The sequence below is a fragment of the Choloepus didactylus genome, chromosome 3 (assembly GCF_015220235.1).
Source record: "Choloepus didactylus isolate mChoDid1 chromosome 3, mChoDid1.pri, whole genome shotgun sequence".
Taxonomy (NCBI): domain Eukaryota; kingdom Metazoa; phylum Chordata; class Mammalia; order Pilosa; family Megalonychidae; genus Choloepus; species Choloepus didactylus.
Genome location: NC_051309.1, coordinates 72,454,980 through 72,471,509, shown reverse-complemented (window position 1 = coordinate 72,471,509; position 16,530 = coordinate 72,454,980). Strand labels below are relative to the sequence as shown.

Below are 16,530 nucleotides of genomic sequence, written 5' to 3'. Positions count from 1 at the left end.
GAAACTATAAAAGAACAATATTTCTTAATTTCTTCTTTTCCCAGAAATACTGATATAAAAATGGTAATTTAACTTGATTGCAACTAATCTACTTTGGATATCGTAATAATATCAGATTTCATTGTGAGTGACTGAAACCCAGAGTAATAATGACTTACACAAAATGGAAGTTTACTTCTGTTTAATGTAATAGAAGTTGGAGGCAGGCAGGTAAAAGCTGATAGGGAGGTTCACATATGAATCAGGTAGCTCCCAATTGTCCATCATAAAGTCAGTGCAAGGATTTAGCTCTCTTTTTATGAAGCCCACATCTAGCTTTTTTGTTGACTGCAGTAATATATGCCCAAGAGCATCTTAGGAATCTAGGCTCCTGCTATCTTGCTGTTCCCCCATAATGAATATATGTCTTCCTAGTTATGGTTCAGTATGGCTTCCTGAGCTCCTACTAACACATCTATATCCTAGCTGTGGAATGCACATCTGTATTCTAGCCACCAGATTAGAAACCCTATTGGCTAGAGCTCATTCACAATGTGACTCTTATGGACAAAGGACACTACTGTATTTTCCAGGTGACAACATACCCAACTAAAAAGCAAGGATTGTATTATTAAGGAATAAGGGAAACAACTCTCCAAGAAAGACATGCTGAGTTTGAATGGTCAGTGGTACAACTCATTGTCATGAACAGTAGGCAGGTGGATATATGGGTCTGAAGTTGAGCAGAGTGACCTGAGTTAGTGTTATTGAGTTGGTAGACATCAGTGTCTAGATATGATCTATAGCTATGGAAATTGGTAACTTAAAATATTTGGCTCTTTTAGATGAAATAATACTTTTCTTGTAATTTTATGGTATTAAATTGCACAATACATTCTCTCTTACACTAATATGAACTTGAGCGTATCTTACCATATGTTATTTTTAAAATTACAATATATTAAAGTGTGATTAAGTCAATTTCACAAATATTGTGCTCTACCCAAAAGTTAAGACTCAGTACTTCCACGTAATACAGGACAGTAATTGTGACAGAAAATTCAATAGTTGAGGAAACTCACATTTGGAAGAATCATATAAACATTAATAAGGACCATACATTTCCCAAGTGTCCTCATTGCTAAGTTAATTCAGATGGAGTTTTACTATATACAGGCATTTCTGGATCATCTTAAAGATTCTTGGTGTATGGCTTGCAATACTTGCCAGGGGCACAGAAACTTGGAGGACATTGTAAGATCTTAGCTTGGGTTCCATTGGCATGTTCTGATTTTAAGGGTCATCAGGGTCTAAGAATTTTGACTTAGTATGCAAAGGTCTTGACCCCTTGAATTTCCTCATATGAGTGATACTCTGAATATCCCAAATGGCTTGCTATCCCTTAGTTTGGCCATTCCAAATTATCTGGCATTGTAGCTACCAAAAAAAGCAATGCATTTGAACAATTATGTGAAAACTGATTGTTTAATGTAGACTGAATTTTAATTATAAGTAATATTAAGCACTTACTAGGTTAAAGCATGAAACATTTGCTTTGGAGCATTAATATCAAGCCAAATATCCACTTTTTTTTTTTAACAAATAAAGAAAATGAGAGAACATTCAATGTTACAAAAGTTGGTGGATATTGGAACTTGTGCAATATTGAATATGATCCCAGATTTAGTCTTTGTTGGAAGTAAGACCAAGTCAAAGGTCACCAGCCTTCCAATTTGGAGTTACTTTAACAATATCATGCCAACTGTCACAGGAAGCCTCTAGACAAAGTCATAAAGAAGATTTGGCAGGAAGACATCTAATATAACAAAAAGTTAGTAACCGCAAGGATGTCTCTAGCCCAGGATTCTCAACCATTTTTATTTCTTATACACATGCCATGACATACTAAACACACTCCCAGTTAATTCTAATTCTTCTTACACACCTTTAAGTGTGTACAGTTCTCTATGGTTGGCTGCAATGGCATCCCTTCTCAACACTGCTGCTTTTAAAGTTGCTTATGCAGGGCATGCTAATTTGTTACCTCAAACTGAAAGAGTTTGAGGGAAAGAAAGCAGATATATAAGTGGAGTGTAAAGCTTATAATAGCTCAATTTACTTAACCTATACCTAATTACTTAATTTACTTAACAGGTTAGCACCCCATCTGTTTGTGATTGTAAATTTCTAGAGGTCAGGCCATGTGTTAACCTAAAGCTTGGTTTGTAGCAAGTTGTGGACTTAATAAAGACCTTGATGATAACACAATGGAGATCAGAGACATTCCTTACTGTTGAGTTGCCATTAATATTTATATAACATACATATCTAACAAAGTCTGGTGGTATGATATTAAGTGCTATCTTAATAGCCTCCTTTTAAATTTGGGGGACGAAAGATACTATACCTTGAGCTTTATGGTTTGCTAAAATATAGACATGGTTAAGCTATGAGTTTTGCATATGTTAACAGTTAATAAGTGGTAGGGTTTTCTGTCACTAACAATATTTACTAATGGCTTACTGCTGAAATTCTATAATTATAACACTATTTTTAAACAGTTGGGTTTTTCTGCCTATCATTTCAATAGTTTTTGTATAATTGTAAGTGAAAATAGCTCCTAGAGCCATTTCGATAATAATTAAAGAAGTGTTGTCAGATATTTAAAAAATTCAGAGCTTGGTATTTAAATGATTTCACACTACCTCCCCACCTCCTCCCACCTCCCATAAAATTGCTATTACTGAAATGTAAGTGATGCCATTTGCCAGTATTGTGGGACATACCATAAGTATTATGAAACTAATTTTTGTTTCAATACTAAGAATGCTGTTGAAAATACAGTTTATTGTATTATATAGTACCCTTTTTTTGTGAGGGCATGAAAGAACTTTATTGCTGCTGAGAAACTGGTCTGTTTTTATCTTAATGGGTGCCATGAAAAATGTACCTGAGCAAGGTGTGTTTCTTTGTTTTCCTTTGCTTAGTTTTGTTTTTGAGTTGGCTACAAGAAAACTACCAAATTTGTGTCCTAACTTAAGGAAATTTGAAAGTGGGAATTATTTAAGTTTTGTTTTATTTCTACGTTCACAAATTTATTTTTATATCATGTATTACAAGTCTGTATTTCCCTAAGTCACCTTAAAGAAATCTTGAAAAAAGTATCATTAAGTAAAAGCATGTATAATATAAACAATGAGTTGCCCATCATTTGTCTTGGTGCTGTAAAAAGAAAATGGAAACAGTTGTCTGCTAATTAGACTACCACCTTGTTATAATTGTAACTTCTCTATGAGAACTATTCATAATTAGCACTGTAAAGAATGCACACATTGTAAATCAGTTCAAGGACCTTGCTATGTTATCAGGCTCTTTATAGAGGTGTTTTGTATATCATTTGACAAGATAGAAATGTACTATCTGCATTTTATAGGAGCATTTTGTTAGTATTACTTATCTTTTTTAAAAAAAGCTAGGATCCATGCACACATTTACAAAATTTTAGTTCCACATTGGACATTGTTATATCCTTGTTCTCAAAAGTATGAGAAATACTGAAGGTCTCATGAATGCCTGCTGGTATGAGCTTTCCATAGAGGACAAAGCTTCCAAGTATTTGTGTGGATAGGACAAACCTGGATAATTCTATAGGCTAAAGAATATGCTAGTGCCAAACACAGAATAAATGCTGAATAAATATTTATTAATTCATGCTATAGATCTTATGCACTGACTTAGGGAATTAGCAATATCCCGAGTTACTATGCTGTGTTTTCTCTCTACATATGCCCAAATAGTATGTGTCTTCTGAAATTCATGTTTCCTTATTGGCACTTGTATATTGGCACTGGGCTACGATAACATTTGTATAGTAGACAGACCAAATAATCAGTTGGAATTGCATGTATTTTCAATACAAGTGAAATAGAAATATTAACCACAAAACTGTATCATTATCTAAAGTATTTTCATGGAAATCAGACTTACTTCATTAGTAACCAGACTTCACAATGTCTGACTTGTCTTTCCTTGTGTGTAATATTCCCGGTTCTTTTCTAAGGAATAAGATGGACCAGAAGTGCTTTGAGAGAGATCAGCACCCACACTGGGGCACTGAGAGATGGTCTGTTGCATTTGGTTTGGACAACATCAATTCAGTTCACTCTGTGATCATTTCTTGAACATATGGTCAGAGAATACAGAGATAAATAAGGCTTAGACCCTATGCCCAAGTTGTTCAGAAGACATACTTCAAAGTGATATACAGGAATGAGTAGATCTGACAAGTAGAGAGGACTCTTTGAACTTTGAACTGGCTTCTAGGTATACACAGGTTTTTATGATGCAAGCAAAGAGTAGACTCTTAAGTTACTCCACACAGGAGGCAGCATGAGCAAAGGCAGAGAGCTTGAAAGCTGGTGGGGAAGAAAGGGAATGTCAGCCTAAGGGAGGCAGACCTGGATTTCAAGTAGTCTGAGCCCCTGCTATACCAGATTTAGAAAGCTTACAGTAACGGGATGACTCATAAACTGGGGAAAACAGAAGAGAAACCTGTTATCAAGGTGAAGGACAAGTTTTAGTGAGAGATGCCAGAACAAGGTCAGTGGCAATTAGATTGGAGACAGACTTCATGAGATTTGCCATATGGGTGAGTCTAGCAAATTAAAAGATCATTATAGTTTCCCAATGTCATTAGCATTGACTTGTAGGCTATTGTTTAAGTCAGAAGTTGTAATCTATGGCCCGTGAACCATTTCTGGTGTGCCACCTGTTTTTGTTTGATCCTTGAACAAGAATGATTTCTTTTTTCATTTTTAAATGGTTGAAAATAAATGAAAAGATGAAAAATATTTCATGACAATTGAAAATTATATGAACTTCAAATTTCAGTGTAGAGACATGAAATTTTATTGGAACACATGGTCATTTGTTTATGTATTGTCTATGGCTGATTTTGCACTTTAAGACAGAGTTGAATAATTGGCGACAGACCATATGGCCCATAAAGCCTAAAATATATATAATCTGGTCCTTTACATATGCAATCTGGTCCTTTTTCAGAAAATGTTTGCTGATCCCTGGCTTAAATACTTGATCATAATGCTTCAGAACCACTAACTTTACAGATACTGTGCACAGCTCATTCCAAAAAGCTGAGGTGGACTGAGCTGATGAAACTGATCTGAGAGAATATCGGTTCTGTTTATGTCTATGAAGAATGAGCAGAGTTTGAGGCCCATTATTAATCAGCACATGGTGGTAGTGTTGTGTATGGGTGCTTGCTCAGGTAAACTTTTCTTTGAAGGCACCTTGAGTCCATTTATCATTCTCCAGTGCTTGCCATGAGGTTCATTTACATTAGTACCTTTTTTCAATTGTCTTATTCAGCACTATTCTTTAAGATGACACGTTAAATGAAAAAACAAATGGCCTCTCTACCATAGTGCAACCCTGGACACATTACTTGTCTTTTAATGATTTGGGGTTAATAAATATGTACCCATACATTAACTGCAATATTCCTCTGATTCGTCACTGTCTTACCACACATGTCTATGAATTGAAAAAAGTCATATAAAGAGAGCAATTTGACATCACTGAAGCTAGTAGAATTCAACCAGTCTGTCTGAAGGTGATTTTAAGTGAGGAGGTACAGATAAGTTTCAACAGGTGATAATGATTGGACACAGGTTTATGTGCAGGAGGGAGTAATTACATAAGTGTCTGCTGATTTAATGTTTTTATTCCTCCATTTACTAAGTATAGAGCAATCCAGTTTTGAAATTTCTGAGATAACCACTAAGAAAAGTAGTTAAGAAACAGGGAGAATCAGTTTGAACAGCAATACCCTACAGACTGGGAGGGGAAAAGGTAATGTTTCAAATGACAAACATCTCAGAAATGTTGTTATTACAATATTATTAATAATTAAAACAATTATGATGATAATAATAGTCCTGCTATTTGTACAATGATTTTTCTACTTGGGAGCTCGAAGTACTAAAATACTTTATAATTTTTATCTCTACATAGCTTGTCAGGTGGTATACAGAATTTTTATTGCTGTTTTCCATATGGAGAAAATAAAAGGGAATTGAATTTACTGGTAGGAGACTATGCTATAAATAATTTGGTGTCAGCACCCAGAAGCGTAGTCTCTCAATTGTTTACTCAAAGTGTTTTTGACTAGATTTTTTTTCTCTTTGTCCCATACTATTCCCTTTGTCTCCTAAGCCACCAAAGACTGAGGGTCACTAAAATAGTTGTGGAAGGAGGGGATCAAGAAAGGAGGATTCCAACGGCAAATTGTGCAGATGATGATGGGATATCCATGAAATGACATACATAATCTTCCGTGATTATTTTTTTTCCATTTAAATAGCCTTCTCTTTTCATTTAATTTAAAAGCTATGCCTGTTTTATTGTTTAAAATAAAATCCACTTCAAGAATATTAAAACAAAAACAAATTTTCTCTTTTCTTTCTGCCATTCCACTCTTTACTATTAATAATTTGGTGAATCCCCTTCTACCCATTTTTCTACATACGAGCATATGGAGTTTTATTGTTTAGAAACATAAACTGGAACATAGAATGCACATTATTCTGAAACATTTTTTCATTAAAATGTGTAATTGACATTTTTCATGTTAATACATGTAGATCTATATCAACATTTTTTACTGGCCACCTTTGTTTCACTTTTTGGTCTTGAAAAAACTATTGCAGAACAAATAGAACTTCTGCCTTATGTTTTGCAATTCTGCATAGTGATTATGTACTTTTGATGCTTTGTCATGTTTCTAACATTTACAAATTCATTCTCTTCATCTGGTATGTTCTGCGATTAGTTGAGGGAAGCCCTACCCCCCTTCCATTCCCGCCCCCTTGCCCCCACACCCACTGCAATTTTGCTTATGTCTGTTACACACATCTTTCTTTTGAAACAGATGAACAGCAAGCATTCAGGGATCAAGAGATAGGAGTCAGGTGTTGAGCTTCTTAGCCACGTTTGCACATAAAAAAATATAACCTCCTCCTGGAGAAATCTTTTTATATTGCAGTAATTGCTGTTCTACTCCAGGGATGAGGTTGGGGAGGGAAAGATATTGTTTCCCTGGCTACAGCCTAATGAAAATATCAAAGAACAAAGGAGGATACCAAGTAGAGTCCCCAGAGCCTTCAGCAGGGGAGAGTCATTTAGTGATGATGCCACCATTGTTTGTGACAATGTTCCCTGCAGAGCCAGGGATGTGGCAATGATGTGGCAGGGACCAATATGATAATATCTTCACTTCCTGGTCCCTTGATTTTGATAAGTGGGGATTATTTATTGTGAAATGCTTTGCAGTTTGCAACAAGTTTTCATCTCTGTGATCTCATTCTGGGGCTCAGAATCAACCATCTGCTTTAGAGAGGATGGCTATCCTGCCCCTATTTGACAGATGGAGAAACTTAGAGGATGGAAAAGAAAAAAAAAAGGATCATCTTCAAACTCCTTTGCCAACTCAGATTTACTGTTTCATTTTCTGTAGCTTTTGAGTTTTCTTAGCAACAAGGGAACAGCAACATTATCAATCAAAACCAGACTGATCAGCATTTTTTAGTAACATGTTTTTGGAGGCAGAACAATTGGGAGAGATTGAGGGAATCTCATGTCGAAAGTATTTTTTGTAGCTCAGAGGTAAATATTAGCTGCAAAACTCAGGCTCCTGAGAAGAGAGCCTCTGGTTATCTCTCTTTTTTTTAAATAAGATTTATTCACACATGGTACAATCATCCAAGATATACCATCAACTGATCACATTACCATCATACAGTTGTTCATTGAGCACCCATCTATTTTTGTAACATTTTCCTTGTACCAGAAAAAGTGACCATAAGGGTAAAAAAAAATAGTGAAAAAAGTAGACCCAAATCATCCCCCACCTGCCACCCTATTTTTCCTTTAGTTTTTTTGCCCCCATTTTTCTAATCATCCATCCATACACTAGATAAAAGGAGTGTGATCCACAAGGTTTTCCAAATCACCCTGTCACCCCTTGTAATCTACATTGTCATACAATCATCTTCAAGAGTCAAGGCCACTGGGTAGTGGTCTGATAGTTTCAGGCATTTACTTCTAGCTATTCCAATACATTAAAACCTAAAAAGTGTTATCTGTATGCTGTGTCAGAATGTCCACCAGAGTGACCTCTTGACTCCATTTGAATTCTCTCAGCCACTGAAGTTTTATTTCATTTCATTTTGTGTCCCCCTTTTGGTCAAGAAGATGTTCTCAGTCCCACAATGCTGGGTCCAGATTTATCCCCGGGAGTCACATCCTGCGTTTCCAGGGAGATTTACATCCCTGGGAGTTAGGTCCCACATAGTGGTGAGGGCAGTGAGATCACCTGCCAGTGTGGCTTTTTTAGTGAGAGAGGACCACATCTGAGCAACAAAGAGGGATTCAGGGGGAGAATCTTAGGCACGATTATAAGCAGGCATAGCTTCTCCTTTGCAGTAACAGGCTTCTTAAAGGCAAGTCCCATGATAGAGGGTTTGGTACATCAACCCTCAATGTGTGTGAGAACATCAGCAACCATCCAGGTGTGGAAGCCCAACACCTCTGCACTCTCCCGCAGCTCCTCAGGTGGGCTCTGCATATTTTCTTCATCGTTTCTCAAAACACTAAAAAAAAAAAAAAAAAAAAAAAAACAATAAAAAAACATTTCAAACAAAACCAAAATATAAGAATAAGAAAAACAAATACCCTAGAATAACAAATATCCTAGAATTACAAAACCAAAACAAACGAAAAAGAAAAAACAAATAACCTAAAATAATTCTGTTACTTCCTACCTGTTCCTACTCTACCCCAAGAAAATACACAGACTATAACCTAGCAAAGGAATAAGAAAAACAGATAACCTAAGATAACTACATTTCTGTGAACTTGCTCCTACCATATCCAGCAGAAATTAACAAACCACAGTAATTACTGAGCATTCCCAGAATGTTAAATTTACCCAAGACAACTTATCTGTTCTTTTTAGATTATTATTCTCCCTTCACTAATTGCTATCTATAGCTAGGTCCCCTACATTCTATATTATAAACCATTTATTTTACATTTTTCAGTGTTCACATTAGTGGTAATATGTAATACTTCTCTTTCTGTGCCTGGCTGATTTCACTCAGCATTATGTCTTCAAGGTTCATCCATGTTGTCATATGTTTCACGACATCGTTCCTTCTTACCTCTGCATACTATTCCATTGTGTGTATAAACCACATTTTATTTATCCACTCACCTGTTAAAGGACATTTGGGTAGTTTCCGTCTCTTGGGAATTGTGAATATTGCTACCGTGAACATTGGTATCCAGATATCTGTTACAGTCACTGCTTTCACATCTTCTGGTTTTATAGCAAGACGTGTGATTGCTGGATCAAAGGGTAACTCGATACCTAATTTTCTAAGGAACTGCCAGACTGTCTTTCAGAGTGGCTATACCATTATACAGTCCCACCAACAATGGATAAGAGTTCCAGTTTCTCCACATCCTCTCTAGCATCTGCAGTTACCTATTTGTTTAATGGCAGCCATTTTAATTGGTGTCAGATGGTATCTCATTGTGGTCTGAATTTGCATCTCTCTAATATCTAGTGAAGCTGAACATTTTTTTCTTGTGTTTTTTGTCCATTTGTATTTCCTCTTCAGATAACTTTCTTTTCATATCTTTTGCCCATTTTGTAATTGGGCTGTCTGTAATGTTGCTGTTGAGTTGTAGGATTTCTTTATATATGCAAGATATCAGTCTTTTGTCAGATACATGGTTTCCAAATATTTTTTCCCATTGAGTTGACTCTCTCTTCTACTTTTTGAAAAATTCTTTAGAGATACAGAAGCTTTTAAGTTTGAGGAGTTCCCATTTATCTATTTTTTTCTTTTGTTGCTTGTGCTTTGGGTATAAGGTCTAGGAACTGACCTCTTAATACAAGGTCCTGAAGATGTTTCCCTACATTATCTTCTAGGAGTTTTATGGTACTGTCTCTTACGTTGAGGTATTTAATCCATTTTAGTTAATTTTTGTGTACAGTGTGAGGTAGAGATTCTCATTCATTCTTCCGGATATGGATATCCAGCTCTCCAAGCACCCTTTGTTGAAAAGACTGTTATGTCCCAGTTCAGTGGTTTTGGGGGCCTTATCAGAGATCAGTCGACTGTAGATCTGGGGTTTTATCTCCGAATTCTCAATTTGATTCCATTGATCAATATATCTATCTTTGCGCCAGTACCATGCTGTTTTGACTACTGTGGCTTTATAATAAACTTCAAAATCAGGGAATGTGAGTCCTCCCATTTCATTTTTCTTTTTTAGAATGGATTTAGCAATTCTAGGCATCTTTCTTCTCCAGATAAATTTGATAACTAGCTTTTCCAAGTCTGTGAGGTAGGTTGTTGGAATTTTGATAGGGATTGCATTAAATCTGTAGTTGAGTTTGGGTAGAATTGACATCTTAATGACATTTAGCCTTCCTATCCATGAACATGGAATATTTTTCAATCTCTTTAGGTCCCTTTCTATTTCTTTTAATAGAGTTATGTAGTTTTCTTTGTATAGGTCTTTTACATCTTTGGTTAAGTTTATTCCTAGGTACTCAGTTTTTTTTAGTTGCTATTGGAAATGTTATAGTTTTCTTGAGTGTCTCTTCAGTTTGGTCATTTCTAGTGTAAAGGAACATTACTTACTTATGTGCATTAATCTTGTATCCCACTACTTTGCTAAATTTGTTTATTACCTCTAGTAGCTGTGTCAGTGATTTCTCAGGGTTTTCCAGATATAAGATCATATCATCTGCAAATAATGATAGTTCTACTTCTTCCTTTCCAATTTGGATGCCTTTTATTTCTTTGCTTGCTGGATTGCCCTGGCTAGCACTTCTAACATGATATTGAATAACAGTGGTGACAGTGGGCATCCTTGTCTCGTTCCTGATCTTAGGCAGAAGGCTTTCAGTCTCTAGCCATAGAATACTATGCTGACTGTGGGTTTTTCATATATGCTCTTTATCATATTGAGGAAGTTTCCTTCAATTCCTACCTTTTGAAGTGTTTTTATCAAGAAGAGATGTTGGATTTTGTCGAATCCTTTTTCAGCATCTATTGACATGATCGTTTGATATTTCCCTTTTGATTTGTTAATGTGTTGTAATATATTGATAGATTTTCTTATGTTGAAACATCCTTGCAGGCCTGAAATGAACCCCATTTGGTCATGGTGTATGATTTTTTTAATGTGTCTTTGGATTCTATTTGCAAGTATTTTGTTGACAATTTTTGCATCTGTATTCATTAGGGAGATTGGCCTGTAGTTTTCCTTTCCTGTAGCATCTTTACCTGGTTTTGTTATTAGAGTGATGTTCACTTCAACAATGTGTTAGGTAGTGTTCCATTTTCCTCAATGTTTTGAAAGAATTTAAGTAAGACTGGTGTCAGTTCTTTCTGGAAAGTTTGATAGAATTCCCCTGTGAAGCCATCTGGCCCTGGGCATTTATTTGTTGGACACTTCCTGATAACTGATTGTATCTCTTTGCTTGTGATTGATTGGTTGAGGTCTTCTATTTCTTCTCTGGTCAGTCTGGGTTGTTCATGTGTTTCCAGGATATTGTCCATTTCCTCTACATTATGTAGTTTCTTGGCATTTAGTTGTTCATAGTTTCCTCTTGGAGTTTTTTTAAATTTCTTCAGGATCTGCAGTAATGTCACTTCTCTCATTCATTATTTTGTCCATTTGGGTCTTCTCTCTTTTTTATTTTGTCAGTCTAGCTAGGGGTTATCAATCTTGTGGATCTTCTCAAGGAACCAACTCTTGGTGTTATTTTTTCTATTTCTTTTGTTCTGTATGTCATTTATTTTTGCTTTAACCCTTGTTATTTCTTTTCTTCTACTTGGTTTAGGATTAGGTTGCTGTTCATTTTCTAGCTTCTTCAGTTGATCCATTAGTTCTTCGATTTTAGCTCTTTCTTCCTTTTTAATGTATACATTTAGAGCTATAAATTTCTCCCTCAATACCACTTTTGCTGCATGCCATATGTTTTGATATGTTGTGTTCTCATTTTCATTCAGCTTTATATATTTAGCAATTCTCTCATTATTTTTTGCCATTTCTCCTTTAACACACTGACTGTTTAGGAGTGTGTTGTTAAACCTCCAGGTATTTTTGAATTTTCTAAGTTTCTTATGGTTATTGACTTCTAATTGTATTCCATTGTGATCAGGGAATGTGCTTTGAATAATTTCAATTTTTTTAAATTTGTTGAGGCTTGTTGTATGGCCCAGTGTATGATCTATTCTGGAGAAAGTTCCATGAGCACTAGAGAAGAATGTGTATCCTGGTGATTTGGGATGTAATGTTCTATATATGTCTGTTTATTCAAATTCATTTATCAGATTGCTTAGGTTTACAATTTCCTTAAAGTCTTCTGTCTGGTTATCTATCTATAGAAGAAAGTGATGTATTGAAGTCTTCCACAATTGTGTAAACCTCTATTGCTTTCTTTAGTTTTGCCATAGTGTGTCTTATGTATTTTGTGGCACCTTGATTGGGTGCATAAACATTTATGACTGTTATTTCTTCCTGTTGAATTGCCCATTTTATTAGTATGTAGTGGCCGCCTTTGTCTTTCATAATATCCTTGCATTTAAAGCCTCTTTTATCTGCGATTAATATTGCTACTTTTGCTTTCTTTTGGCTGTAGCTTGCATGAAATATTTTTTTCCATCCTTTCACTTTCAAATTTGTTGTGTCCCTGTGTCTAAGATGAGTCTCTTGTATGCAACATATTGATGGTTCATATTTTTTAATCCATTCTGCCAATCTGTATCTTTTAATTGGGGAGTTTAATCTATGTACATTCAATGTTGTTACTGTGAAGCCATCTTGAATCAGTCATCCTATCCTTTGGCTTATGTTTGTGAGATATATCCCACCCCCCTCTTTTAATGTCCTTTAACATACCCATACTGAATCTTTTTAGTTCTGAACCTTTCTCCATACCTCTCACTCCTTTCTTTGTTTCTCTGTCAGTAAGGTTCCCTTTGGTATCTCAAGTAGGGCAGGTCTCTTATTAGCAAATTCTCTCAGCATTTGGTTGTCAATAAAAATTTAAGGTCTCTCTCAAATTTGAAGGACAGCTTTTTTGGGTAAAGAATTCTTGGCTGGCAATTTTTCTCTTTCAGAATTTTAAATATGTCATGCCACTGCCTGTCACTTCTGTGGTGGCCAATGAGTAGTTACTGATTTGTCTTATGCTGTTTCCCTTTTAAGTGGTGGATTGCTTCCCTCTTCCTGCTTTCAGAACTTGTTCCTGTTCACAATCTGATCAGAATATGTCTTGAGTGGTTTTTTTTTTGTTTTTTGTTTTTTTTTGATTTATTCTGTTTGGAGTTCATTAGTCATCTATGATTTGTGTATTTATATTGTTTAGAAGCTTTGGGAAGTTTTCCCCAACAATTTCTTTGAATACTCTGCCTAGACCTTTACCCTTCTCTTCCCCTTCTGGGACAATAGTGGTTCTTATATTTGTGTGTTGTACATTGTCCATCTTATCCCTGAGATCTGTTTTGATTTTTTCAATATTTTCCCCATTCTTTCTTTTGTTCTTTTACTCTCTGTTCTGTCCTCTTCAAGCTCACTGATGTGCTGTTCAGCTTCCTCCAATCTAGTACTATGAGTATCCAGGATCTTTTTAATTTGATCAACAGTTTCTTTTATTTCCATAAGATCATCTTTTTCTATTTACTCTTGCAAATTCTTCTTTGTGCTCTTCTAGGGTCTTCTTCCTGTCCTTTATATCCTGTGCCATGATCTGGTTGTCTGTCATTAGTTCTTTGATTAAATGCTCCAAGTACTGTGTCTCCTCTGATCTTTTCATTTGTATGTTTGGGTTTGGATTATCCATATCTCTTGGTTTCTTCATATACTTTAAAATTTTCTGTTGTTTTGGCTTCTTGGCATTTGCTTATCTTGATAGGGTTCTTTTAGGATATGCAGGCTTCTGTGAACAAATATCTCTAATTTGTCAGAGCTACAGCTTGGTGGAGTACACTTTCTCTGACTAACCAGCAGGTGGCATCTACAAGCTACCTATTCCCATCAAGCCAGTTCTCCCCAACTTTCTCTTTGTGGTGGGTGGAGGTCTGTATTTTGTAGGAGTCCAATTAGTGCACCAAATTTCTATGTGTGTTTAATGCTGCTCACACAGAATGCAGGGGGTGTGTCTGAGCAGTTAGTAAGGGAGGGCAGCTTTAATAATCAAATCTACCAGGTGTTTCTGGAGACTTATAGCTGTTGTAAGAGTCCAAACTTTGGTTCAGTGTCCCCACAGTCTGTCTCTGCCATAGACCCACAAGTCCCTGGTATTGGTTTATGGTCCCTGGGACTTCCATGCAGTCCTGCCTCCACGGGCCTATCAGGGGGAAGACAGTACAATGTCACAGGTGAGTGCGGTCCACCAGGGAAATGCTGGGCTGCTGTGTAGCTCAGGGGCATTCCCAGCCCACTGAAAAGATGGCTGTGTGGGGAGTGGTTATTTTCTGCTTTTCATGGACCTCCACCTTCCTAACTACAGGACAATTAGCTGTCAGTGTGCAAAAGGCTATTGTCAATGTCAGATATTGAGGCATGTGCATGTGTTGCTGGAAACACTTCCTGCTGTGCTTGCTTGTGCAGCAAAGCTCTGGACTGTGGCACCAGGCAGGATTGTTCCCAGCTTGCTGGGAAGATGGCTGTAAGGGGCGTGGTTATTTTCACCCTTTTGCTGACCTCTGCCTTCCTATCTCTGGGATAATTAGCTGCAGGTGTTCAAAAGGCTATCATCCACACCAGATATTGATGTGTGCCCACGGGTTGTGGGGAAGCAGTTCCCTCCGTGCTTCACTGTGTGGCTCTCCCTGCGAGCTCGGCAGCCTCCCCTGGGTTTTTAAACTAATCCCTCTTCAAAAAACCAGGTCCCAGTTTCTCCAGACTGTGGCATGGCTGCCAGCTTCCCAGCATGCTCACTCACTCATTTCAGAATGCAGTCTCTCGGATTCACCAAGTGCATGGTCCCTGTGGATCTAGCAGACCTTGACCAGATGGTGCATTATTTGAACTGGTATTCTGGGGCACCTTCAGTCTTTTATCTAGTATTTTTCACAGAGACTATTTGTGCCCTGTCTCCCCTAATCCACCATGTTCTCCCCTCCCTCTGGTTATCTCTTATGTGTATCCTCAAAGTTTGGTTTGGAAATAAATCAGGATTGGAAAGAGCAGAGTTAGAAACTCTTTCTGGAACCTGGTATGATTCAAGCTGTCAAAAGTTTCACAACTGTTTAAGATTCCAGAATGCTAGAGACAGTGCCTAGCCCAGCATCCTGTACCTAGCCAGCTGAATAAATAATAGTTAACCCTTACATAGTACATTATATACCAGGTACTATTAAAAGCACCTTATATATAGTCATTTTTTAATCCTCACAACAATCCTATGAGGAAGATACTTTTATTTTCATATTCATTTTATGGGTGATAAAACAGGCTCAGAGAAGATATATAACTTGCCTCAATTCATGCAGCCAGTGCCAGGACTGGATTCAGACCACCCTTGACCAGTGCTGTTCTCTAAAACAAGACACTACTCTACCATCTAAATGAAGGTCCTTTATTCCCCAGAAATGTCTGCTTTGTCTGAGGAGTGGATATGGTACGCATTGTGATATAATCTATCTATTTGTTTTCTTTCTCAGGCCACCTGTGGTGAAGCCCAAGAAAAGAATTTGTTTGGAGCCCTGGGTTGTTGGCTTCATCACCTTCATATCCTTGATTGCCCTGGCAGTGTGCATTGGACTCATTGTTCATTATGTGAGATACAATAAGTATGAGCTGTCCTGGCATCATGTGATTTAACCCAAATATTTCTTTACTTAACTTCCCTGTTTTCATTTGCCTGTGGCTTATTCATTCATTACCATAATTCATTTGCATAAACAAAGAACTTTTTACATGCTTTGTGATTTAATTCTCACAAGTCAAGAAGAAATCTTTCTTCTCTCCTTGATGTAGCAATACTTCCTGCTGAGAAAAGCATGGTTGTTTTCATATTCATTAATAAGCAATAATGCAGTCTTTAATAGGGGGAAGCAATGGAGAAATATAGGATTGCTAGAGTACAATGTCTTGAGTTGTTTGAAGTCAGAGGAAAATCACCTTAATTTAAAATAATTTCAGATCATGGAAATCCTGACAGCCTGATAAATTAATCACACAATCAGAGATCATAGAGAAGACAAGTCTAGTAAGATGGAAAAATGCTCAGAGTTATATATTGTTGACAACTACCTATTTCTTGGCATGTTATTTTAAGTGATTAAAGAGGACAGGATATGCTGAGAAGGTTCATTATATGAGGCTCACCCTGTGGTCAACAGGTACTTCCCTGCTAGATGAACCAGAGTTGTTTTGTTGTTAGAAAGGTCTCTAGGGTGCTTTGGAATCATTTTTTCCCCATATAACAACCCTTCTGAAGTT

General features: G+C 36.7%; 1 pseudogene; it reads left to right on the top strand.

Annotated features, from left to right (window-relative positions):
• LOC119530297 overlaps positions 1–16,530 on the top strand; it is a 66,238-nt pseudogene that overhangs the window by 17,989 nt on the left and 31,719 nt on the right.